Genomic DNA, 11,666 nt, shown 5'->3' on the forward strand with positions numbered 1-11,666 from the left:
AGATTTTCAAATTAAATCTACATATAATCTAATTTTTAAATAATTCTTGTAAATATTTCGGTTATATTAATCGCTTAATGATATGAATTTTAATATATAGTTATTATTTCATCCAAAATATATCAAATTTGATCACAAAGTAGTTTTAATAATTTATTATTAAATTCTTTTATTAATCTTATCAAATTGATGAAAACTAAAAAAATTATTTCAGAATTTTCTACTCATAAATGTATCGTAAAAGGTACAAAATATTTTATACTTAGCAAACGCTCTAAAACTAGAAGGTAAAGAAGAAGAAGCATTAGTATTGTTAAAATCAATAATAAATTCTAAAAAACATAACATCCTCCTTTACTAAGAAATTGGTAAAATTGATTGATATTGTTAGCACTCATACTACAAAATTAAAATAAAATTTCTGAGATTATTGAACTGTGGGATATTGGAATAAAAAACAATATTTCAAAAATTTCTTTTTACAAGGAAAAAGGTGTTGTTGTCATTATTTATTTTAGCTCTTATTTTAGAAAAAACATAAAAATATTAAGAGGCTTTAAATTGTTTGAATTAAGGAATTGAAAGAAATTATAATAGATGCGAATTTTATTAATAAAAAGGTTCCTATTTTTTGCAATTAAATTAGCAATAATTTTAGAAAAGTAAAGTAAACTAAATGAAATCATAAATAATTGGGATCAAGCAATTCAATACGATGCTAATTAAAAATGTTATTACATAGAAAAATGTATTATCTACTTTTTAATGTATCTAGCAAAACTCTTAGAAAAGTAAGGTGAAGATAATGAAATTATTAATTATTGGGATACTCTTATATTATAAAATTAAAGCGAATTATATTTTTATTTACAAAAAAGTACAATTATACTAATTCTTAGCTTAAATATTAGAAAGATAAGGCAAATTTTAAGAAATCTTAGAATGTTGGGATCAAGGGATTTTATAAAATTTGTCAAATCTTAACTTTTATCTGTATAAAGGTATTAATGTGTCTATTTTTAGCTTCAGCATTAAAAAGATATGGTTATAAATTATAAATTTTAGATTGTTGGTAAAAAGGTATAGAATAAAACCCACATAACAAATTATTCTACTATGAAAAATGTAGAATCCTCTCATATTTTAGCAAAGGCATTAGAAGAACAGTAAAGATATGAAGAGATCATTGCGTGTTGGGATCATGCCATATCAAATAATAGAAATGTCTAATGGGCTGTTTTGGAAAGGAGTTATGAATATTGATATTTTAGTTTTAGCTTTAGTTAATTAAGGAAAAAAATAAGAAATCATAGATTATTGGGGTTCAAATAATAATTATTTAAAGAGCGAATATCATTTTTATGTCAAATTAAGTAAGAAAATGTTTAACTAAAGCAAATGCATTAGCAAAAATATCAAAATTTGAAGAAATCATATTAATTTGGCAATTAGGAATTGAAAGCAATCTTTATAATTAATATAATTAATATTAATTCTGTTTAGAAAAATGTAAAAATAAATCCTTTATGGTCATAGGTCATGCACTAGAAAAATAAAATAGGTTTCAGGAAATTATTGAATGCTGGGATTATTGTATCAAAAAAAATGAGACTAATTTTTATTATTACTATTAAAAAGGTATGGCACTCAATCTAATAATTTAGCAAATGCATTAGAAAAGCAGTGGAGAAATTTAGAAATTCTTGATTGTTGGGATGAAGGAGTTCGAAAAAACTAGTTGAATTTATCATTTTACAAAGCCAAAAGTAAAATATAAAATTACGATTATAAGTGAGAACCTTAGAAAAAATGAATAAATTTTAAGAATCCATTGAATGCATAGATTAAGGAATAGAATAAAGAAGTAATAAATTAATAGATTTAGTTTTACATTTGTAATTAGAAAATTAATAAGCACAAACGAATTTCAGATATACTTAAGGTTCAATCTTATAATTTTACATTGAAAAAGGTAATAATTAAAAATATTATTCAGAAAAAGCATTAGAAAATTAGGGAAGATTTTTGGATATTATTAAAAATTGGGAGGAAGCTATATCAAAAATTAATATCGATCCTCAATTTTATTAAAATTAAAGTTAGTACTTTTTTCAGAAATTAGCTGATTCATTAAAATAATTCCAAATAAATAGAAAAGCATTAATTTATGAGCGATTTCTACAAAATCAAGGATCTCAAAAATAATTACGTGAAAAGATTTGACAAATATAATTAGAAATTTATAATATAATTTATTTAACTTCAATTTAATTTAATTCAACCCTCCTCCGAGCATCTAGGCTCTACCGGTTTCCAGGGGTTCATTTTTCCTTGAACTTCACCTTTTTTCCCCTTCTCATTTCTTGACCTCTCTAGATTTCGATGCATCCCATCTAAGCCTTTCCCCTTTCATCCATCTAAGAAACAGGCCCAGAAGGAACTTCCTCAGAATGCTCCATTTATGATATCATCAAGAATTTATGATAATTTTTAATTTACCTTTACAAATTCTCTACATGTATTTAGAATAACTCATTTTTTTTGAGCTATCATTAACATTTTTTTAATTCAATACTTAGTTGCAATTAAATTATAAATCTCTCAAGAACATGCTGAAGAACTAAATTAGTTTAGTTAAACTATATTTGTCAAATTTAACTCTTAACTCTATTAACTAATATTGTTTTCCTACTTCAGAATGTTATCTATTAAATTGAAATGAGTATAATATTATCAATTTTTTTAAATTGTGATAATTTTAATTTCAGTATGTTATACAATTGCTCAAAATATTTCGTAGTGTATTAAATTTTTAAATGAAAAATCAAATTTTATAATTTCTTGACAGTTGCATAAATCTCTATTTTGAAATTTAATTTAATAAAGCCTAAAAGATTTTTGTAAAATATTTTAAATTAAATAATCGATTATTATCTATTTGAAAATTCTTCTAATTTACACTCATCAAAATTGAGAATTTATAAGTATACAAAATTAATTCAAATAACTTGCTATTCTGGAATGGAAATTATTTTAAAAACGATAAATTTTTTTAATTTGGAATTGCTTATAGTAAATAAGTATCTCATATTCTAAGCGCAATTATGGAACCTTTACTTAAGTTTGAATTAGTATTTTTAAAGCTAATATAATTTTCATAATTAAAACAAGGTTTACATTATCAAGCCATTAAAATCTCATATGTAATTTATATCAGTATAATTCAAAAGAATGGAGGAGAATTTGTTCATAAAACAAGTAATCCTAGCATTAAATCTTGTAAAAAGAAGATTACAAATACAATTGTATGAACACTTTACTCAAAAAATTTGAAATTTTGGAATTCTGTTATTTTTAAAATAATTTCTTTTCTAGCTTACTACTTAATCCAGTTTCTATTAAAAATAGTTATTTAAAAAATTAAAATGTATTAGGATACTTACTTAACAGTTAAAAATGAACTTAACCGAAGAAATTTTTTAATAGTTCCTCGTGCTTTATTGAACACTAATGGTTTCTTAAACATCCGAATCCAGTTTATTTTATAATCTTTACTTCCCATCAATTTTATTATTGAATTCATTCAATTCCTATTCCACTTATGCTTAATAATTAGAAGTATACATAGTTCGAGGGTCCATCTTGAATGCATGCTAATTAGGTTCTAATCATTTTTAAGACGTATATATTTTTGATTTCAGTATTATTTCTCAAAAATGTGATCATAAATTGAAGTAAATCTGCTTTTCAATAAGCGAGCTGAAATTATCGATGTTATTATAATTTACCATTTATGTTAAAATTAGTTTTCATTAAATTTGGCTCTCATCTAAAGTGTTTATTCATCAAATGGATTTAGTTTTCAAACAGAGAAGCTTCTTGAATTCTCTCCATATTTTTTAATTTAATTCAATACTTAATAAATATTGTTATTTATAGTTAATTTAGACATTTAGGCTGATAGATTGAACTGGTATCCTCAATGACTATTCAATTTAGACTCATTTAATAAAAAAATTCAATTAAAATAGATTTATATTCATTTATTAATTAATAGAAATTTTTCAACTAAATTCATTATAAAGAACTATCATAAAAATAACATTTGGTGATTATTGATTCTATCAATATTTTAATGAATATATTTACACATACCAAATTTGAAATAATCTTTTCTTTGGATATTTTGGATTTATTTTGAACATTAATATTTTAATAAAGATTATTTTATTACCATAATATATTTGGAACATAATTTTAAAAAATTTGAATATTTTCTGTTCAAATTCTGTGATATCAATTTTTTTATTCATTAAAAAATTAAATGAATCTTGAATAAGAAGATAAAGTAACCAAATAAATTAAAAGTAAAAATATATACAATTACAGTTAATGAAAATAATAGAATAAGAATCGTTGGAAAATAATACTTTTAAATTTCTTAGGAAAAAATAGAGTATTAATTAGAATATTAAAACAATCGTATTTAATATTTCAAAGATGGTTAAATCTTGTTAAGGTTCTAATTATCAATTTGTATATTAGAGATTGGATAAAAGGAGATTTTTCAGATTACGAGATAATCAAGGATTTTAACTTTCTCAAATATTTGATATGGGATGGTTAGTACGATAACTAAAATAAAAAAATTGGAAAGTGGACTCCTTATTGGAATGGTGACAAATTAGATGCCGGAGGGTACTATGATGAAGGAGGTTTCAAAATAGGACTTTGGAAAGAACCTTATAATATGTTTCGAGAGTAAAACCTTACTTATCTGTTAGTCTTGAATAATACTACTTTTTTGGTGAATACAAAAAAGGAAAGAGAATTGGAAAGTGGGAATATTGTTATTATTCATATAGCTCGAAAAAGAAAGAATAAACTTTTCATTTCAAAGCAGGAGGTTACTATGATAACTATGGAATTAAATAAGGAAAATGGATCGAATTTGTCGATGGTTTTAGTTTCTTTTAAGCTTCTCTAAGCGATAAAAAATAAAAAATTGTGAATATTGGAGAATATAAAAATGGAAGAAAATTTGGAATTTGGGAAATGTAATTTGATGAGAAGCTTTCGTACATCTTAAAAATAATTACTTAGTATTAGTGGAACATATGACATGAATGGATAAAAAAATGGAATATGGTCGGATATCTATGATTTCTCATTTGGGTTGATTTGTTTAATTATTTTAGTGAAAACCGAATCATTTAAACAGGCAACTACAAGGAAAATGTGAGATAAGGTGAATGGTAAATTAAACTTTAGTATGACTACAAAATGTGGGAAGAATTTTTTTAAGAAGAAATGTTTAATTATTAAATTATGTTAATAATTTTAGTTTTGGAGGTGTATATGATGAAGATGGGCTGAAAGTTGGGAAATGGATTGAACTTCATGATAATTTTTTGTAGAATTTGAGCTTAATAATAGGCAATGCCCAGCCATAAATGTAGGAATATATGAAAAAGGAATAAAAGTTGGAAAGTGGGATATAATTGACTAAGAGTAAAATATTATGTATTATCTCATGTAAACTCTAGCGGAGGGGGACAATTTGATAATTTTGGTTAAAAATTAGGGGACTGGATTGAAGTAATTCATTTCGATCCAGTGTATATCTGTTTTTCAGGAACTTACACAGATGGAAAAAGACATGGTGAATGGATTTATTATGGAGAGGAGACAATGTATGAATTTTAACACAATTAATTTAGTGGAGGAGGAAAGTATGATGAAAATGGAATGAAGTACGGCACATGGTTAGAGTTTTAAGAATATTTTAACAGGTATGTTTTTTTCGAGTAATTTATTTATTTAGTAGCGAATTATTATGTAAAGGGACGTATATAAATAATAAGAAAGTAGGAAGCTGGAATAACTAATGTTAGAATTATGATTTACCATAAATTATTGAAAATTTGTAGAATGCTTATTTATTTAAAGGGGTGAATATGATGAAAATGAATTAAAAAATGGATTTTGGGTTGAACCAAGTGTCGATTTTTGGGTGTAATATGATTATCTATATATAATTACCAAAGGTTAAATAAGATCATTTTTGCAGGAGAATATAAAAATGGAATAAAAGTGGGAAATTGGGAAATTTTATAAAATCAGAATTCTAATAATATATTAAGAGGAGGTGGAGATTACAATGAGTAGGGAAGAAAACACGGATTATGGATTGATATAAGACATGATTTCAACATGTAAATGGAATTTATCAATGTCTAGGACTAAAATTAAATTTATTCAAGGAGAATATTCAAATGGGAAGAAAATTGGAGAATTTACAGTAATAGGCTGATAATATAATAGAAAAATAAAATATATCAATAAATTTATTATTTCAATGTTTATCATTTTATTAAACCATAGTAAAGTATATTAATAAGATAGGGCTATTCCCAAATGTGTTATCGAATATTTCAGAGTCACATTAATTTTTTAGTTAAATAAAATTTGAAAAGCTTATAATTAATTTATTTAAGGAGTAAAAATCACTTGCCGATATTGTTAAGATGATCTTCAAATCAAAATGTGTAGTACCAATGTTGCCTATTCTACATAATGCAATCATATATTTTTCATATATTTATTTTTATGGTTTGATTTCAACATAAAGGTTTTCTTAAATTTATTATTATTTATCAACCAATTGAAATTTAGTCAGAGAATACAATTATTTTAAAATGCTTTAAATTAATTCCTCTTCCTTTCTACCAAGCACAATAGCAATATATGGATAAAATAAATCGAAACAATCTTACAAGCTTGCGTTTTTAAATTCTACAGAAAATTTAGTTGAGACTTATTGAAGACTATTAGTTTTAGCAAAATGTAATTATTTTCAAACATTAAAACTTACCATACCTTTCCACGCATAACTAAAGCTAAAGCAGTTAATTGTACTGATTGCCTCTATTGCCTTAATAGAAGAGATGATATTAGTATCAAAGATACTAAATAGAGATTCTACCTATATGATAGCAATTCAAAAATATATCAACACAATTTTATATAATCTAAAAGATTTAAGAATTTATCATGAAGTCATTTATAAAAATGTCCTTCTTAGTAGAATTTTTTTGCCTTCTTTAAGGAATAAAGGTTTCAAAAATAATTTTTGATAGAGTGTAGCAATTTCCATCCCTAAGATACCATACGAAGGTTAAATATGGGGGCAAATTCCTTAAGACTTTCTACACCAAATAACTTTTTTTGTATTTCGCTGACTAGAAAAATTTGTTAATGCAAATTTTTTAATTGGATCTTTGTGGCTGTTGCTAGGCAAATTGTTTTGGATACTAATTATATTGTATTTAGCCAATCTTCCTAGCTTAGACCTCTGTCCAGCCATTGGTGTGTTCCCAATCTTCTAGCCTAGACCTCTGTTTAGCCGATGATTACCCAGTCTTCTAGCCTAAGCATCTGGCCAGCCGTTGAGGTAATGTTGTGATGTGCACGGGGAGTTGATGCATCTTTCCTCACTTAAATTCTGTCGACCAATAAAACTGCACTTAATTAAGACTGAAGAAATTGGATAGAGAAAAGGAGAGGATCAAAAAGAAGAGTGTAAAGTTTTAGAGTGAAGAGAGAATGATATATTTAGGTTGAGATTGAAAAAAAAAAATGGATTGAATAGATTTATTTAACGCGATCGAATGAAGTACGCAATAGATTAGTAGCTTCAATAGTCACATTAATCTATACTTTAACAATATGCTTATTGTTACCTGCAAATTTTAACAATTTTTTTTCTATTAATTTTGACTTTTCAATTGGACTGAGGCCAAGAAGGTGTGGAAAATGGTTAATTTTATAAATTGAATTGAGGACGTGTAAGTTGGTTATTTTAATAAAAAGATTATGACATTTATATTTTTAAATCATCCTTTAAACACTGGAAAATAATATATTCTGGTAAAAATATAGATTTAATCTATAAACGAAATAAAATTGAAATATAATGGTATCGATTACTTTAAATTAGAATTGTGCTTGATATGAGAAAAAAAGTTATATCTAATCAAGGAAAAAATAAATGGGTGAAAGTGACTGAATTTTTGAATTAAAATCCATGAATTATAGAAAAAAGTATTGAAGGGGCTAGAAAATTTAACCTCAAAAAAATTTCAATTTCTCTATTTTTACAACATAAACTTAAATTCAAGAAATTAGACTTAGAATTTTAAGCAAGATTATAAAACTTTCAGAGCAATTATTAAAGATTTAATACTTTTATTTAAAGTTTAAACTACAGGATTGCCTTTTTAAATAAAGTTGAACTTCTAAGAAATTAATTTCTTAAAATTAACTAATATTTTTTGGTATACTTTGAAAAGGTCTTTATACAATTTTCCAATATAACATCTATCAAGATAATTGGAACTCTAACCGCAACTGTATAAAGTAACCCTTATTCTGAATTTTCATATTGATGAGGGGTAAATAGGAATAATTGCTTTTTGAATATTGTTTGATTTTCTTGCTTTCTTTTGGATATAATTGAACTGTCATTTATTTAAATTAAAATTCAATATGTAGATCATTTTAAACATTTATTTCTTAAATTTAAATTTTTTAAATCGAGATTGATGCAAATTTATTTAAATGATATTATAGAATGCATACTTGAATATGATTTCATTTCAAATTCGCTTTTGCATAAATTTTGATCTTACTCAAAGACAAAAGTGGAGTTATTTTTGAAATAATGATCAATAATGCTTTACTTATAATGAGAAATCTTTAAATTTTTTGGATCCCTATAATTTTTCTTTTTGTAAAAAGAGAGAAATGTATCCAATCTAATTCACACTCATAATTTATTCACAAAAAAAAATCATCAAAATATATTGTAGTACAATTTTCATATTAAAAGAGATTTCTTGTATATTCAAGAATATAGAATTAACTGAATATCACACGATCAGAAACTTTTAATATTGATGAACTCATTTACTTTAATAACTACAATTCTTATTGATAGAAATGAGATTTGATATTAAAAAGGGACATTAAATTTTTTGTTTGGAACACTGTATAAAATATACAAAGATCGAACCTTTAGTTTTAAAGAAATATTGCATAATTATCTAATCATTAAAAAACACAGATTTTCCTTAAAAGATAAAGCTCATTTAGATTTAGGATCTAGTTCTAATAAGAATAGTTAAACACTATTTGTAGAATTTAATTTTATTAAACTAAAGTTTAAACTAATCAAGCTGATATTTCAAACGACTCTCTTTTAAGTAAGGTTTAGGTATAACATGATATGAATATCAATTCTACAAAATGTTGTTTACATTTATATTTATATAATTAGAATTTTTTGAAAATTAAATATTTCTTTTTTTATTAAAAAATTTGCAATCAAGTATATTGATTTTTTCCTTTCAGCCTAGACAACCTGTAATTTCAATTTCTGCAAGTATCTCCTTTTCTGTTTTAACATCCTGGATTTATAGAGAGTAATTAGTTTTCCTTAATACTTTTTACAATACCCTTACACGAAGTCAAAAATTAGATTTGCGCTAATTTCAGAAATCAAAATATAGATATTTGATAAATTATTTGTAACTTGGAATTTGATACAATCACATTCTATTATAGAAACATGGTTGCGGTTTTGTGCAAATCAGAATGTTGTAATTCATTTTTTATAATAATCAATATTGTTGTTATTGTAATCCAAATTAGTTTTCTAAAATGATGCTTCCTCTTTCTTCAAATATAGTCATCAAGTCTATGCCAAATCGATTAATAAATTCTCCTTTTAAAATTACAGCCCCTTATGATTAAAATATGAGCTATTGTGATATTAAAAGAATAGGAAAATTAGAGCTAACTAAATAATAGTGAAATATAAATACCACCATTAGGAGAGAAACAGATTGAATTAACATCATTTTAATTAGCATCTTTTTAGGTTTTATATTATCCTGTTTCCACATCCCATAAACGGATAGAGTTATCATAACTACCAGATGCTAATGTCGTACTATCAGGTGAGAAACAGACAGATAGAATTCCATTTGAATGACCATCTAATTTGGCTTTTTATTATCCTGTTTCTACATCCCATAAACGGATAGAATGATCTGAACTACCAGATGCTAATGTGGTACCATCAGGAGAGAAACAGACTGATAAAATTCCATTCGAATGACCATCTAATCTGTCTTTTTATTACCCTGTTTCCACATCCCACAAATGGATGGAGTTATCTGCACTACCAGATGCTAATGTAGTACCATTAGGGGAGAAACAAACTGACACGACATAACTTGAATGACCATCAAATTAAGCTTTTTATTATCCTGTCTTAACATCCCATAAACGGATAGACTTATCCCAACTACCAGATGATAATGTCTTACCATCAGGAGAGAAGCATATTGAGTTAACAAAATTTGGATGACCATCTAATTTGGCTTTTTATTATCCTGTCTTAACATCCCATAAACGGATGGACTTATCAAAACTACCAGATGCTAATGTAGTACCATCAGGAGAGAAACAGACTGACATGACATAATGTGAATGACCAACTAATTGGGCTTTTTATTATCCTGTTTCCACATCCCATAAACGGATAGAGTTATCATAACTACCAGATGCTAATGTAGTACCATCAGGAGAGAAACAGATTGAGTTAACACAATTTGAATGACCATCTAATTTGGCTTTTTATTATCCTGTCTTAACATCCCATAAACGGATGGACTAATCACAACTACCAGATGCTAATGTAGTACCATCAGGAGAGAAACAGACATCATAAACTGCGCTTGGATGACCTTCTAATTTGGATTTATATTATCCTCTATCCTCATCCCATAAACGGATAGAACTATCATAACTACCAGATGCTAATATAGTGCCATCAGGAGAGAAACAGATTGAATTAACACAATTTGAATGACCATCCAATTTAGCTTTTTATTATCCTGTCTTAACATCCCATAAACGGATGGACTTATCAAAACTACCAGATGCTAATGTATTACCATCATAAGAGAAACAGACTGACATGACATAATGTGAATGACCAACTAATTTGTCTTTTTATTATCCTGTTTCTACATCCCATAAATGAATAGAATTATCTGAACTACCAGATGCTAATGTAGTACCATCGTGAGAGAAACAGACTGTGTAAACATAACTTAAATGACCATCTAATTTTGCTTTTTATTGTCCTTTCATAACATCCCATAAACGGATCGACTTATCATAACTACCAGATGCTAATATAATACCATTAGGAGAGAAGCAGACTGACATGACTTAATGTGAATGACCATCTAGTTTGGCTTTTTATTATCTTGTCTTAACATCCCATAAAAGGATGGAGTTATCATAACTACCAGATGCTAATGTAGAATCATCAGGAGAGAAGCATGCTGACATAACTTAGATGTTATGACCTTCTAATTTAGATATTTATTTCCCTGTTTTGAGATTCCATAAATATACCTAATTGTTGCCACTATAACCCAATATAGTACCATTTGGTGAAAAGCACACTGTTTATACATCCTTCTTTCCTTATATTTTAGAATGTATTTTTCCTGTTCTAACATCCCAAAAACGAACTGAATTATCATCACTACAAGAAGCTAATGACTTTCCAATTGGAGAAAAGCAAACTT

Source organism: Paramecium tetraurelia (assembly GCF_000141845.1).
Source record: "Paramecium tetraurelia macronuclear, complete genome".
Classification (NCBI taxonomy): Eukaryota; Ciliophora; class Oligohymenophorea; order Peniculida; family Parameciidae; genus Paramecium; species Paramecium tetraurelia.